At 45.2% G+C, this 14,589-nt stretch overlaps 1 long non-coding RNA gene across 7 annotated transcripts in view; it reads left to right on the top strand.

The window, feature by feature from the left end:
- The window catches only part of LOC118146779 (uncharacterized), a 358,558-nt gene that overhangs the window by 79,508 nt on the left and 264,461 nt on the right, over positions 1-14,589 (top strand). The window contains exon 1 of one of the 7 annotated variants that reach the window (XR_013525592.1): positions 7,414-14,575. The exons of the other annotated variants lie outside the window; for them this stretch is intronic. This is a non-coding gene — a long non-coding RNA (uncharacterized LOC118146779). Of the gene's footprint in view, positions 1-7,413; positions 14,576-14,589 lie in introns of those variants that run through there. 7 annotated transcript variants of the gene reach the window in all.

Raw genomic sequence — 14,589 nt, 5'->3', positions numbered from 1 at the left:
TAGCAGATTACTGCTATTGCTACCTCATTTGCAGAGTAGAGGTAACTAAGATGCCGTGAGCCTGAGCCAAGTATCTTTGCAGAGGTAATCACCACCCCAGGTGCCCTGTGGTGACTCAGAAGAGTGCTCCCATTTAGCTGGCATGGTGGCTCATGCCTGTAGTCCCAGGAGGCTGAGGCGGGAGTATCCCTGAGCCAGGGAGATGGAGGTTGCAGTGAGCCATGATCATGCCACTGCCCATTGTACTCTAGCCTGGATAACAGAGCGAGACTCCATCTCAAAAAAAAAAAAAGAAAATTGCTTCCATATTCCTCCACCGCCTCCCATTGCCACACGACTCCGGACACTGCATGTTTCCAATAGAAAACTTTTTGAACAAGGTCTCCATAAGATAAGAATAGGGCCAGACATGTTGGCTCATGCCTGTAATTCCAGCACTTTGGGAGGCCGAGATAGGCGGATCACCTGAGGTCAGGAGTTCGAGACCAGCCTTGCCAACATGGTGAAACTCCATCTCCACCAAAAAACGCAAACACTTAGCTGGGCATCCCTTAGTCCCAGCTACTTGGGAGGCTGAGGTAAGAGAATCACTTGAACCTGAGAGGTGGAGGTTGCAGTGAGCAGAAATTGTTCTGCACTCCAGCCTGGGTGATGGAGTGAAACTCTGTCTCAAAAAAAAGAAGATGAACCAATTCATATTTCATTCTATAAATGGGAGAAGGAATGAGCTGTCACTGGGATAGTCAGTATCCCAGGATTCTGAGTATCAAGGGTCATATAATAACATCAGCATTTAAGAAAAAAATAGAAGGAAAAGAAAAAAGCGAAAAATAGAGAATATGATTTCTTTCTTTTTTTTTTTTTTGAGATGGAGTTTCACTCTTGTTACCCAGGCTGGAGTGCAATGGCGCGATCTCGGCTCATGGCAACCTCTGCCTCCTGGGTTCAGGCAGTTCTCCTTCCTCAGCCTCCTGAGTAGTTGGGACTACAGGCACACGCCACCATGCCCAGTTAATTTTTTTGTATTTTGAGTAGAGACGGGATTTCACCATGTTGACCAGGATGGTCTCGATCTCTTGACCTTGTGATCTACCCGCCTCGGCATCCCAAAGTGCTGGGATTACAGGCTTGAGCCACCGCGCCCGGCCCGAGAATATGATTTCTTACCTTGATTCTAAGTAGGACTCTGTAATTAGAACGGTAAGAGTCTTATTTTAGATGATGCCTAAGACATCAATTAAACATTTCTCTGGCTCAGGTGAGGCTGGAATTCATAACATTTTACCCCCTACCCCTTTTGAGTTTTATTCCTTTAATTTTCTCTGAAGGTGTTAATAAACAGTGAATTGCTTAAGGGTACACTTGCTGACAAGGAAGAATAAAGGCAGGAAACCAGTGATTACAGGGAATTTCAAAAACTATTAGGAGCAAATTATAGATGAAATCTTCTGTAGAACCTCAGATTAAATAGATTAAAGTGGGGCTGTTTGTCTCCAGCTCCTGCTAAATCTCCCACTCCCGCTGCATCCCATTCATCTATTTTTGCAATTGTTGTTGGCCTTTTTCTTGAAGGTCTCCAGAGAAGAAGGTTCTATGTCCTCTTAAGTTGTGGATTATTAAGGGCCAAGTGATGAATGGGTAACTTTGGAGGTGTTTTTTTTCCTCTAGAAGGGTTTCCTCCAAGCCTAGGGTCTTCCACTGAGAAATCAAGAGCCAGGTAGAAAAGAAGCTGGGCTGAAGCTAAACAAGGGTTTAGGATCTGTGGACCCCAAGTCATACTTTGCTAGTAACAACCTGAGAGTGAGTGTTTGAGGTTCCATTCATCTTGTATGACTGAGAAGGCAGTGTGAGAGCATGAAGTTACAGAAGGACACATAGGGGATATTTACGCTATACCATGGACCTTTGCAGAAGGCCTAGTCTTTTTCTTCCCCTAATTCTCCAGAGTTCTCTGTCTTCACACCCACCTCGCCTTAGACTCATCATTCTGTTAATAGTTTTTGCTATGAGAGTGCACACACGGCCCACAGATGGTGGTTTGAGCCTCACATCAACAGAGTGGCCTGACAGTGACGGCTTCAGCTTTGAGCAGAAAGGAGGGCGATGGGCCGTGACTCACTCTAGGAGTTTCCATCATCTGCCCTGGCCAGTCAGCCCATCCATTATCTGTGGTTTGTCTCATCCTGCCTAAGCCTATTAGCTCATCTCTTTTTGCCAACTTGACATTCTGTTCTCTTCCTTTGTTTGAGCCCCTGGGACTGTCTGCTGCATTACCTTCTTATGTGCTCATTGTCCCATGCGGTGTCATTTGCAGATAATAGTAACATGCCATTTACGAGCTCCTAGATCACCAATAAAAATGTTAAATGAGTCAGAAGGTGACACCTCGCTTTTACCATCTGCAGCATGTTGACATTTGTCATTACCTTTTAAGGCAGAAACCAGAGCCTGCAATTGTAGCAGTTTAAACTAGACCCACTCAAACTTGACTGTCGACATTCACAGTGACAACACCCTCATTAGCCATCATCATCAGTCTCATTCACCCACAGTGGTGGCCTCTGGAGCTGACCAGGGTGGGGAGAAGGGGAGCAAAGGGAGTTACGAGATCTGAGTGGATGGTGCCAGATCTGAGATTCAGTGGGTTTGGCTCTCTGGATACTTGGGAGTCTGCAAGTAAATATCAGTGACGTGTTGTCATGTTGTCACTGGGACAGCTTGGTGAAGGAGGCACTGGCACGGGAGTAGCTCTGCTGGGTCATTTGATATGCAAAGCAGATTCTTTTTGAATTATCTGGCTGCCCTGTCTACTGTGATGAATTGACACTTAAGCATGTACATAATCCAGAGACTTATAGGATATTTGTTATCTTAATTCCAGGGATGAACTATTAAATACTGATTTAAACATCCTTAGTTTTCAACTTTATGGTTTGACATTTCTTTCTTTCTTTCTTTCTTTCTTTCTTTCTTTCTTTCTTTCTTTCTCTTTCTTTCTTTTTTATTAAGATAAAATCTCACTTTGTCTCTCAGACTGGAGTGCAGCGGTGTGATCACAATTCACTGCAACCTTCCCCTCCTGGGCCAAAGCAATCCTCCTATCTTAGCCTCCCTAGTAGCTGGGACCACAGGCATGTGCCATCATGCCCAGCTAATTTTTTATTTTTTAAAAAATAGAGATGAGTTCTTACTATGTTACCCAGGCTTGTCTCAAACTCCTGGGCTTAAGTGACTCTCCCACCTCGGCTTCCCAAAGTGGTGGAATTACAGGTGTGAGCCACCATGCCCAGCCTAGTTGACTTTTCTCTTTTTCGTAAGTTATTCTGATTTTTTAATTTTTGGTCTTGGTGTGATGGTTCACACCTGTAATCCCAGTACTTTGTGAAGCTGAGGTGGGAGGATCCCTGGAGCCCGGGAGGTCAAGGCTGCTGTGAGCTGAGATTGCACCACTGCACTCCCGCTTAGGTGACAAAGCAAGACCCTGTCTAAAAAAAAAAATTTTTTTTGGTATCTTCTCATCAATTCACTACTCTCCTTAATTATTAGCTTGTTTTTATTTCTCAATAGGAAATTCTGTTTTTTTTTTCTGGAAAATTGAACTTACTCCCTGTGTGTTTAACTCCGAACTGTATATACTGGTAGAACACAATCTTAGACATTTCCATGTACTGTTCATTTTTGGGGTGTATTATTATTTTTTCTCTATATGGGTTTGAGTGATCCTTTGAAGGTTCATGCTACAGGTGCTATTTCTTGGGCCAATGAAATTTCACTTAGAAATTTTCTACTTTGGTTTCTTCACTTTTGACGGATTCCAGGGTGAGCTGTGATTCTTATCCTTTTTTTTCCACTAGAGGAAATGAGACATTGGCATAATGACAGAAATGTATGAGGTGAGATAATGGTGACATCATAGTAGCACTGGCTGTGACAGTGAGGCAGTCCCTGTCACAGGGAATTCTGGCAAGTCATCGGTGGTGTTGTACTGGGAAAGTGAAGCTAGAGAAATTCTGAAATCAAGGACTGGTTTATGTGCAGCCCTGGAACTTGGAGTGTCTGTGCTGGGAATCTGAAAGCAGGAAAAGAGAATTTTGGAATCAGTAGCCATACGCATCACACTTATCATTTTTTGGAACAGTTTCTTAAAAAAGGCAGTAACACAGGCAGGAAGAGGGTGAAAAATTAGCCTCTATGAACTTTTAACACAGGCAGGAAGAGGGTGAAAAATCAGCCTCTCTGAACTTTTAACCATTTATTTAACTACAATTGATTGTGCCAGACATTGAATTAAATGCTTTCCCTGCATTAATAATAATACTTTATTAAAATTGATGGTGATAATAATATTATTATTATGGAGAACAATAATTCTCAACAATCCTCCATCAGCTCATTCAGCTTAGAGAGGTTAAGTAATGAAAGCTTTCCAAGGTCACACAGCTCATAAGAGGAAGAGCTTGAACATGATTCTATTTGACTGCAGAGTTCAAGCTGTTACCATTAATCTAAATGTTAGAGATGCAGAGATGAATCAAGATGGTGTCGGCCCTCAAAGATCTTATAATCAAATGCGAAGGTAACAGAGTTTATGCAAGCACGTTATAAGAATGTTGTGATGAGAATTATGATGGAAGCATGCATAGGGATTATTGGGGCACAAAGAGGGGCATATATAATTCTATGTAACAAGGGTATTGAATCAAGATATTAGGTTGGTGCAAAAGTAATTGCAGTTCTGCTGTTGCCTCAATGGTAAAAACCACAATTACTTTTCCACCAATCTAATAGAAGGAAGGGGTGATGAGCCAGGTCTTTAGAGATGGCTTGGCCAGAAATTGCCCTGAGACCACGACCACCTTTCTACACTTTCCTTTGACTCCCAAGTCACCAGGAAATCCTGGATTTGATTGTACTTTCAGTACAGTGCCTTTCATTCAACAAGTGTTTATCGAACACCCGCTCCATGAAACGGGTGTTCCAGCTCTTTGCTGGAAGTTGAGTGGGAATACATGGAAAAGAGAAGACTCGGCTTCAACTTTGCAGTAGACAGCAACAGAGAACGAGGAATGCAGATGTGCAAAGCTCAAACAGTTCAGAGCAGAGGGAGGTGTGTGTGTGTGGGTCTCTTGGAAATCTCCATGGTGAAGGCAGCTGTGGGGTCCCGAGGCAAGAGTGAGAGGGGGTAAAACTGGGGAAGGGATGGTGCTCCTGGCATGGACACATGGCCTGTGTGATGGCTGAGAGTTGGGACAACCGTACTGCTTTCGGAGGAGAGCTGAGCTGGTCTGAAGCAGAGGATTCTGCTGTTGGTAACAAGGGATGTTAATGTGAGTAGGAGGGGAGAATCCTGCTCTGGAACTCCTTCCTAGTGTCAGGGACAGGACATTGTCCCTTCTCAACTGTGTTGCCTACCAGCTGGCTTGCTGCTGCAGAGTCCCCCATCTCTGCCTGTGATTGACTGACCTCCCCCCACCCACCCCACTGCTGGGTGGGGAGAGTTAGCCACCTTTCACTCAGGTTGCCTGGTCACTGGTCTTCTTAGCTAAATCCAGAGTGGCTTCAGCTTCTGGATTGGTATTTCTTATTCTTTTTTAGAGACAGGGTCTTACTCTGTTACCCAGACTTTGTAAATGACTTTTGAAGAAAGGAAACAGGAGGCAGTCTTGTTACCAGTGTTATGGGAAGTGGTTTTGTCTTCCTGATGGCCCATTCTTAGATGTTTGGGTCAATTTCCTAAGCACAAATTGAGTGCCCGTTATGGATAACTTCCTGTGCTGGCCACTGGGGGCAATGCCCAGGTGTATTAGTTAAGTCTCTACTTTTACCTGCTGTAACTCAACAAACTAATAATTTTTAAGAGGGCAGTATAGTAGATAAGGGTGACACTCCAAAACAAATGTGCACATCCTAATCCCTGGAATTTGTGAATGTGACCATATTTAGAAAAAAAGAAATTTACATGTGTAATTAAGTCATTTGAGATGAGGAGATTATCCTGCATTGTTCAAGTGGGCCCTAAATCCAAAGACAAGAGTCCTTATAAGAGAAAGGCAGAGGGAGATTTGAGACACACATAGCAAAAGTCAGGCAAACAGAGGCAGAGATTGGAGGGAGGCAGCTGCAAGCCAAGGAACTCTGACAGCTCCCAGAAGCTGGAAGAGGCAAGGAAGAAGTTTCTCTGGGGGCCTTGGGAGGCAGCCCGGCCCCTCTGACACCTTGAGATCACACTTCTGGCCTTGAGAGCTGTCAGAGAATAAATTCCTATTGTTTTAAGCTACTAAGTTTATAGCAATCTGTCACAATAGCCACAAGAACTGATGTAAGTGGAGTTTAGAAAGTATTATAGTAGACCAGGCACCGCGGCTCATGCCTGTAATCCCAGCACTTTGGGACACCAAGGCAGGGGGATTGCTTAAGCTCGGCAGTTTAAGACCAGCCTGGGCCACGTGGTGAAACCCTGTCTCTACAAAAAAATACAAAAATTAACTGGGTGTGGTGGCGCATGCCTGTAGTCCCAGCTACTCAGGAGGCTGTGGTGGGAGGATCGCTTGAGCCTGAGAAGCGGAGGCTGCAGTGAACCGAGATCTCACCACTGTACTCCAGCCTAGGTGACAGCGTGAGACTGTCTCAAAACAAAACAAAAGATACTATGGTAGAGTATGAAAACATGGTAGTTCTATTATTTAACATGCCCAAATAATTATTACATTTGATAATGAAACTAATTTGGTTTAACATAAACTTGTTTTCCTCTCTGCAAGTTATAACAGCCTGAGTTTCAATGTTGACAAAACATAATATTTTTTGTCCACAGTTTAAGATCTAAGACCTTCAAAGCAATGTTTTCTTGACATGATTTGGACCTCAAAAGTCAGAGCTCTTGGAGGTACCAGCTTTTTAAAAAATATATATTTATTTTTTAATTTTAGAGATGGGGCCTTGCTCTGGCACCCAGAGTGGAGTGCAGTGGCATGATCATAGATTGGTACAGTCTGAAACTCCTGGGCTCAAGTAATCCTTTTGTCTCAGCCTACCAAGTAGCTAGGGTTATAGGTGCATGCCAACGCTCCTGTTTCACTTTAATTTGTATATATGTTTTAAGAGATAGGGTCTTGATACACTGCACAGGCTGCAGTGCAGTGGCTATTCACAGGCACAGTCATAGCCCTCTGCAGCCTGGAACTCCTGGCCTCATGCAATCCTTCTGCCTCAGTCTCCCAAGTAGCTGGGACTACAGTACCGTGCCACCATGCCTGGCTTTGACAGCTTTTAACAAGCCCTTACATTTAACTACGTGTGTGTGTGTGTGATTTGCATAACACCATGATGCCTTTTTTTCTTCTTTTTAGGAGTAGAGATAGGTTTTTGCCACATTGCCCTGGGTGGGAGAGGGGAGGGATCCCTGCCCACAGAGGGGAAGGGTCATGGCTTTGGCTTTTACTGCCCAGGCTGGGGACCGGTGGCATAGAGGAGGGGAGTGAGTGCTGCCCCTTGGTCTTTGTTGGACCCTGAATGATGGGCCAGCTTCCTCTGGTCAGGGAAGGAACTGCATTCAGAGATGGGTATAGCAATGGCACCAGCAGAGAGTGACCCTTCCACAACAGCATGGCAGGGAGGCCAGCAGTCTCTTTTGGGGTTAGTCTGGGAGTGCCCAGGGTCATATGGGGAACCTCAGGCTATGTGTGCATCACCACATGCCATTCCTTTCAGCGTGAGTCACCAAATCAACTGGATTATTATAATTCACACTCAGCTTGAGCCAAGTGTGGTGGCTCATGCCTATAATTTCAGCACTTTGGGAGGCCGAGATAGGCAGATCACTTGAGGTCAGGAGTTCGAGACCAGCCTAGCCAACATGGTAAAACCCCTTCTCTACTAAAAATATAAAAATTAGCTGGGTGTGGTGGCAGGCACCTGAAATCCCAGCTACTTGGGAGGCTGAGGCAGGAGAACTGCTTGAACCCGGGAGGTAGAGGTTGCAGTGAGCCAAGACTATGCAATTGCATTCCAGCCTGGGCAACAAGAGCAACACTCTGTCTCAAAAAAAAAAAAAAAAAAAAAAAATTCCCGCTCAGCATCTGTGCCCAAACTCCAATTACTTTGTGATAAAATCACATCATGCTGTTTATTAATTAGTGCCTGTGAGCGCCAGTAGTTTAGGGGACAGGCGGGTGGCCAAAGGGAGACACCTCATGACATGGTAGCTCTAGTTTGAATGGGGATAACCCATGGTGCGGGGTGGGAGGATGGTTCCCGAATGTAAACTACCAATATGTCGAGGTAAACTCAGCCGGGAAAGAAAAATGAGTCTACCACCAAGTTCAAAGAGGCATGAATTAGGAGAGGATGATGCGGTGATGTTCTTGCATGGTCTTTGAGCTTGTGGTCTGAACTTTCTCAGTAGACTGTTTTATATCCTCTTATTATCTAAAAAAAAAAGTCAACATTTCCCAGGTGTTTGGCACCCTGCTAAGTGCTTTCCATGCATCATCTCCTTTAATCCTCTCATGAACCATCTCAGTACTGTTCTCGCTTTACAGATGAAGAAATTCCATGCTTATCCTGTACATGTGCATTCTTCGTGCACCCGTTCCACTTGATGAGGCCCCAAAGACAACATCTTTGTGTTTGTGCCTCCCGTGTGGAAAGCCAGCAGGTCTGGCTGCTGGACCTCTGTGCTGCCATTGTTAAGTGAGTGAAGCAGCAAAGCAAACCACAGGGCAGCACAGACTGCCACACTCCCACCACAGCATCCTGGGGCTTAGGATATATTGAGCTCTGAGCACTCGCAGACAGATGTGGCTGGCCGTCCCACTCTCCTTCCAAGCTCTGAGGGAACCCATGCTGAGTCTTCAGGGCCTGACATCTCAAGGATGGAAATAACAAAGTGGCAGCTTCTGGTCAAGCACGGCAACTCACACCTATAATCCTAGCACTTTGGGATACTGAGGTAGGAGGATCACTTGAGGCCAGGTGTTTGAGACTAGTCTGGGCAGCATAGCGAGACCCCATCTCTACGAAATTTAAAGAATTAGCCGGGGATGGTGGCACGTACCTGCAGTCATGGCAACTCAGAAGGCTGAGGCAGGAGGATATTTGAACCCAGGAGTTCAAGTCTGCAGTGAGCTGTGATGGTGTCATTGCACTCCAGCTTGGGAGACAGAGTGAGACCTGTCTCTAAACCAACCAGCCAACAAACAAAAACCAAGTGACCGTTCCTCCATCAAGGAGCCATGGTTAGTGGTTAGTATGCACATCTTGTATTCTCATCTCACTGCCACAAGTCACAATTTAGGGATCTCCTTTATATTCAAGCATGATCACATATTTCCCATATAGGAAGGAGGGCAGACAAGGCTGCTGAACCTCAGACTTAAAAAGATCTACCCCATAGTTTACTGGCAAAGGAAGGAGTTTCTTCCCAGGTTTGACCTCTTTTCACTCTACAGGTTCAGTGTTCCTTAATCACCTTGGTTCAGATCAATATGTGATGATTCAAGGTACCATTGCAGGAAGATGCCATTTGTGTGCTCTGGGGAGTGGTAGGATGGGGTACAGGACATTGGGTGGAGGACAGGTTGAGAAGGAGCTCTAGACAGCTGGCAGCCATCATCACTAAGGGAGATGGCAGAAAAACAAGTGGAAGCTTCAGTTGGAATTGGATGAGAGAGAGGTCAGCACTAGCACTGACTGGACCAGCGATGCTCCTTCCATCTGCACATCCAGCTTTTAGTACGGAGAGTTAGAACCAGGACTCCAAGATAAAAAGAAGTTTGAGTGCTTCTTTTTTTCTTTTTTTTTTTGAGACGGAGTTTTGCTCTTGTTACCCAGGCTGGAGTGCAATGGTGCGATCTCGGCTCACCGCAACCTCCGCCTCCTGGGTTCAGGCAATTCTCCTGCCTCAGCCTCTTGAGTAGCTGGGATTACAGGCATGCACCACCGTGCCCAGCTAATTTTTGTATTTTTAGTAGAGACAGGGTTTCACCATGTTGACCAGGATGGTCTCGATCTCTTGACCTCGTGATCCACGCGCTTCGGCCTCCCAAAGTGGCGTGAGCCACCGTGAGTGCTTCTTAAGAGATGAGTCAAGGACGTGGGCAGAGGACGAGTCCAGGTTCAGAGTCCACTCAGACCAGACATCAGGGTCAACCCCACTCACCCAGGCCAAGTGCATTAGTCAGGGTTCTCTAGAGGGACAGAACTAATAGGATATATGTATGTATGACAGGAAGTTTATTAAGGAGAATTGGCTCACATGATCACAAGGTAAAGCCCCAGAACAGGCTGTCTGCAATTTGAAGAACAAGGAAGCCAGTGGTGGATCTGTCTGAATCCCCAAATCTATAAAGTGTGGAAGTCAGTAATGCAGCCTTCAGTCTGTGACCAAAGGTCTGAGAACCCCTGGTAAACCACTGGTCTAAGTCCAAGAGGCCAAAAGCTGAAGAACTTGGAGTCTGATGTTTGAGGGCAGGAATCATCCAGCATGGGAGATAGATGAAGGCCAGAAGACTCAGCAAGTCTGCTCTTCCATCTTCTCCTGCCTGCTTTATTCTAGCTGCACTGGAAGCTGATTGGATGGTGCCCACACAGGCTGAGGGTGGGTCTGCCTCTCACAGTCCATTGACTCAAATGTTAATCGCCTTTGGCAACACCCTCACAGACACATCCAAGATCAATACTTTGCCTCCTTCAATCCAATCAAGTTGACAGTATTAATCATCATACCAAGTATCCAGGAGACAAATACTCTAAGTTCAGTAAATCTCTCTCTTTCTCCTTTCCTTTTCTCCCCCTTGTCCTCTTTTTTCTTCTCTGCTTCCTCTGTTGTAGTATTTTAAAAAAATAGTATTTAGTTCTTGGATAAACCTTTCAGAAGAGAAACTGTGCCATGGATAATTGGACTAATTCGTTTCCACACCTAAGGGGTGTGAACGTCTGCGGTCTATGAAGAACGTGGGTCTTCAACTCACTAGTGTGCAAAGTAAAAATCAAAGCAACCCTCTCACCTTACTTCCCTTCCCTGCTAATAATGTTTAAAAAAATCTCATATGGGCATGGTGGCTCATGTCTAGAATTCCAGCACTTTGGGAGGCCTAGGTGGGGGAATCTCTTGTGCCCAGGGGTTCCAGACCAGCCTGGACAACATGGCGAAACCCTGTCTCTACAAAAAACACAAAAATTAGCTGGATGTGATAGCACCTGCCTGTAGTCCCAGCTACGGTGGGAGGTTCTCTTGAGCCAAGGAGGTTGAGTCATGATCACACCACTGCACTCCATCCTGGGTGACAGAGGAAGACCCTGTCTCAACCCTCCCCACAAAAAAAACAAAACCTCAAACCCTTTCATTAAAATTCATGAGAAAGTAGACATTGTGTCAATGTTTCAGAAGTAATACATATGATTAAATCATTCATGCAACAAAAGCAATCATGTTACAAAAAGTTATTTAGCAATACTCTCTCTTTCTCTTTTTGAGACAGGGACTTGCTATGTTGCCACGGCTGGTCTCAAATTCCTGAGCTCAGGTGATCCCCCTGCGTCAGCCTGTCTGGTAGCTGGGATTAGAGTCAGGGACTATTGCACTCAGCTGGTTCTTTAAAAAACACATCATGAATTGTATTCACTCAGGAATCACTTCTAGAGACTCACTAGGTTACAGATCTTCTTTGAAGACTGTAGGACTTTGCAAGTATCAGAGGGAGCTTGGTTAGCACCAGATAAGAAAATGACCCATTGTGAATATGCTGAGTCCACATTTAATAACCAACTTTTAAGGGGTGCCCACTATGTGCCAAGCACTATGTTAACATACTAATACGTGTAATTTTACTTAGTCACAAAACAGCATTGTGAGGCAGATATTAACAAAAAAGAATCTGAGACTTATAGAAGGAATATAACCTGCCTAACTTGGCCTTGGCAAGTAAGTGGGAGCTCTAGGCTTTGGAATGGTGTCTTCTGAATTGAATTCCTGGGTTCTTTCTAGCCTACTGTCATTGCTTTGAATTTCTTGGACAAAATGACCCACAGAAGTACAGATCTTTACCTTCTCGTTGCCTGTGTCAGCTATGGTGAAGGACATATACATAGATGGGGAAGAGGCAAAAATTGGGTGCATTTGTAGATGGGTTGGTGCATGAAACAAACAGGAAGACATAAAGTCTTTTCCTCTTGGGTCATCAGACACTAATAAAAAGCAGAGAATAACGATGCAAACCTGTGAAGGCTTACTGCAGCTGCAAAGGGTTCACGATATGAAGCTTAGATGGAAGAGTGACTTTTCCACAAACGTAATGGGGAATCGTTATTCAATACCTGGTGCAAATGATGAGGATGAAGGTAATTGTGATTTTTTTTTTTTTAAGAAAAAATTTTGTTTAGCTGGAAAGTCATGAAGAAGCAATGTCATCTCAAAGACCTAGTAAGGCATGATGGTCCTGGACTTCATGGCTGCGGGAGCTGTTCATTTGTGACCTCAGAGCCGGGCTGCTGCTCCTGGCGCATGCTCCTGAGAGTTATTCCACCCTGGAGTTAAAACTCCACTGTGCTAGGACCATTGTGAAACCATAACACACACCCTGGTGATTCTGTTTCCATGGACTGAGAAAAGCAAGATGGAGCCACTTCCTGGTCTGGCTGCCTTCGCGCAGAGTCTGTTCCCAGGGTGGGGCATGAGGGCTATGACCCTAAGATCCTGCCCTCTCCTTCTCCTAGCCCAGCCCACTCCATGAACCAGAAAATAGAACTCTCCACAGGCCTGGACTGAGGGATCATGTTCACTTTTGACATCTTCGTGACTCTGGCAGTTCAGAAACCCATCCTTCTCTCCTTCCTCAGCCCCCTCAGAAACTCCAGGGTGCCTCTGGCTGAGGTTTGGGTCCTCAGGATGGGACAAGACTAGGGCAAGTGTGGCGGCCCATCAGTGAAAGAGCCAGAGGGAAGGTGATAGAGTTTGGATGTTGTCCTCTCTGAATCTCATGTTGAATTGTAATCCCCAGTGTTGGAGGAGGGGCCTGGTGGGAAGTGACTGGATCATGGGGTGGAATTCTCATGAATGGATTAGCACCATCTTCTTGGTTCTGTCCTCACAATAGTAAATAATTTCTCTTGATGTCTGGTTGTTTAAAAGTGTGGCATCCCTACTGTCTCTCTTGCTCCTGCTCTTGCCACGTGACATGGCTGCTCCTGCCATAAGTAAAAACTCTCTGAGGCTCCCCAGCAGCTGGACAGATACTGGTGCTATGCTTCTTGTACAGCCTGCAGAACTGTTAAACCTCTTTTCATGATAAATTATCCAATCTCAGTGTTTCTTTAAAGCAGTGCTTTAAAGAATGCTTAGAATGGCCTAAACACAGAGAACATAGCTGAAATCATTGGGAGAAAGTCAAAGGCCAAAGTCAGGAACACCAGCTTGAAAGTCAAATCAAGAGTTAAGCCATCCTGAAAGTGTGGGACAAGCCTTGGAAATGTGCAGAACTGGAATGGAAGAAGAGACAGGTCAGGATAAAGGGAGGCAGACTCCAAGCTCTGTATGATTCCCCCATTTGGAAACTTGTTGCCCTTCTTGACCTACCACAGGCCAGCCATCCTGGGCTTTCTTTCAGTCCCTCACACATCCCAGGCAGGCTCAACTTCCAGGACCTCTGCACCTGTTGTCCCCTCTGTCTGGAATGTCCTAGCCCTGATATTCTTAGTACTTAGACACCAGCTCAGATGAGACCTCTCAGAGAGGGCTTTCTCATTCTCCCTAGATAAATGTAGTAACTTTACCTCCTAACTCACAATTGCATTGTTCTAATTTTATAGTATCAATTACCGGTATTACAGTGCTACAAATATGTATGTATGCATGTATGTATGTCAGTGGTCTGTCTTCCCCAACGAGATGGAAAGTCCAAGAGGGTGGAGACTTTACTTTGTTCTCTGCTGTATCACTAGCACCTAGAATAATGCGTGACACTTAGGAGGCACTCAGTAGATACTGCTGAATGAATGGAGATCCTGGCTGATGGCTGGGACCAGTGTGGACATGTAAATGGCTGTCTGACTGGCTGCTGGCCATTGATCAAGGATCAAGGAAATCTTTCTCATAAATCTGGGGAAGAGGGTGAGGACAAGTTTTCATCTCATTTGGCTCAAAGTAAGAACCAGTCCCTGCTTCCATTGCAAAAGGGCAAGTGGAGCACTTGTCTGGGACTTGCTACATTGGAATACCAAGTAGAAACATGGCCAGAGAAAACAGATTGTCTGAAAGCGTCGTTGGGAAAGTGCTATGGAACTGAGAGAGCCCTGTCTGAAATGTGGGAGCAGGGTTTGCACATAGGCTTATGTATTAGAACATGTGAGCTGCTATTACAAACCCCCAAATATATAATGACTCCAACATAGTAGAAGCTAATCTCTCCCTCACTGTGTTTCAAACAGGTGTTCCTGGTTAGCAGGCAGCTCTCTTCTAGGCAGCGATTAAGGCTTGCAGGCTCCTCCGTCAATGCTCCATCAGCTTGACATGCAACTCCAAAGTTTCCCATTCTGGGCTGCCTGAAGACAGAAGAAGAGGAAAGAAAGGGTGAAGAAGGTGTGCTAGCTTGC

The sequence above is a fragment of the Callithrix jacchus genome, chromosome 13 (assembly GCF_049354715.1).
Source record: "Callithrix jacchus isolate 240 chromosome 13, calJac240_pri, whole genome shotgun sequence".
Taxonomy (NCBI): domain Eukaryota; kingdom Metazoa; phylum Chordata; class Mammalia; order Primates; family Cebidae; genus Callithrix; species Callithrix jacchus.
The sequence above is the reverse complement of the archived record's forward strand: the minus strand, read 5'-3'. Positions and strand labels throughout refer to the sequence as shown.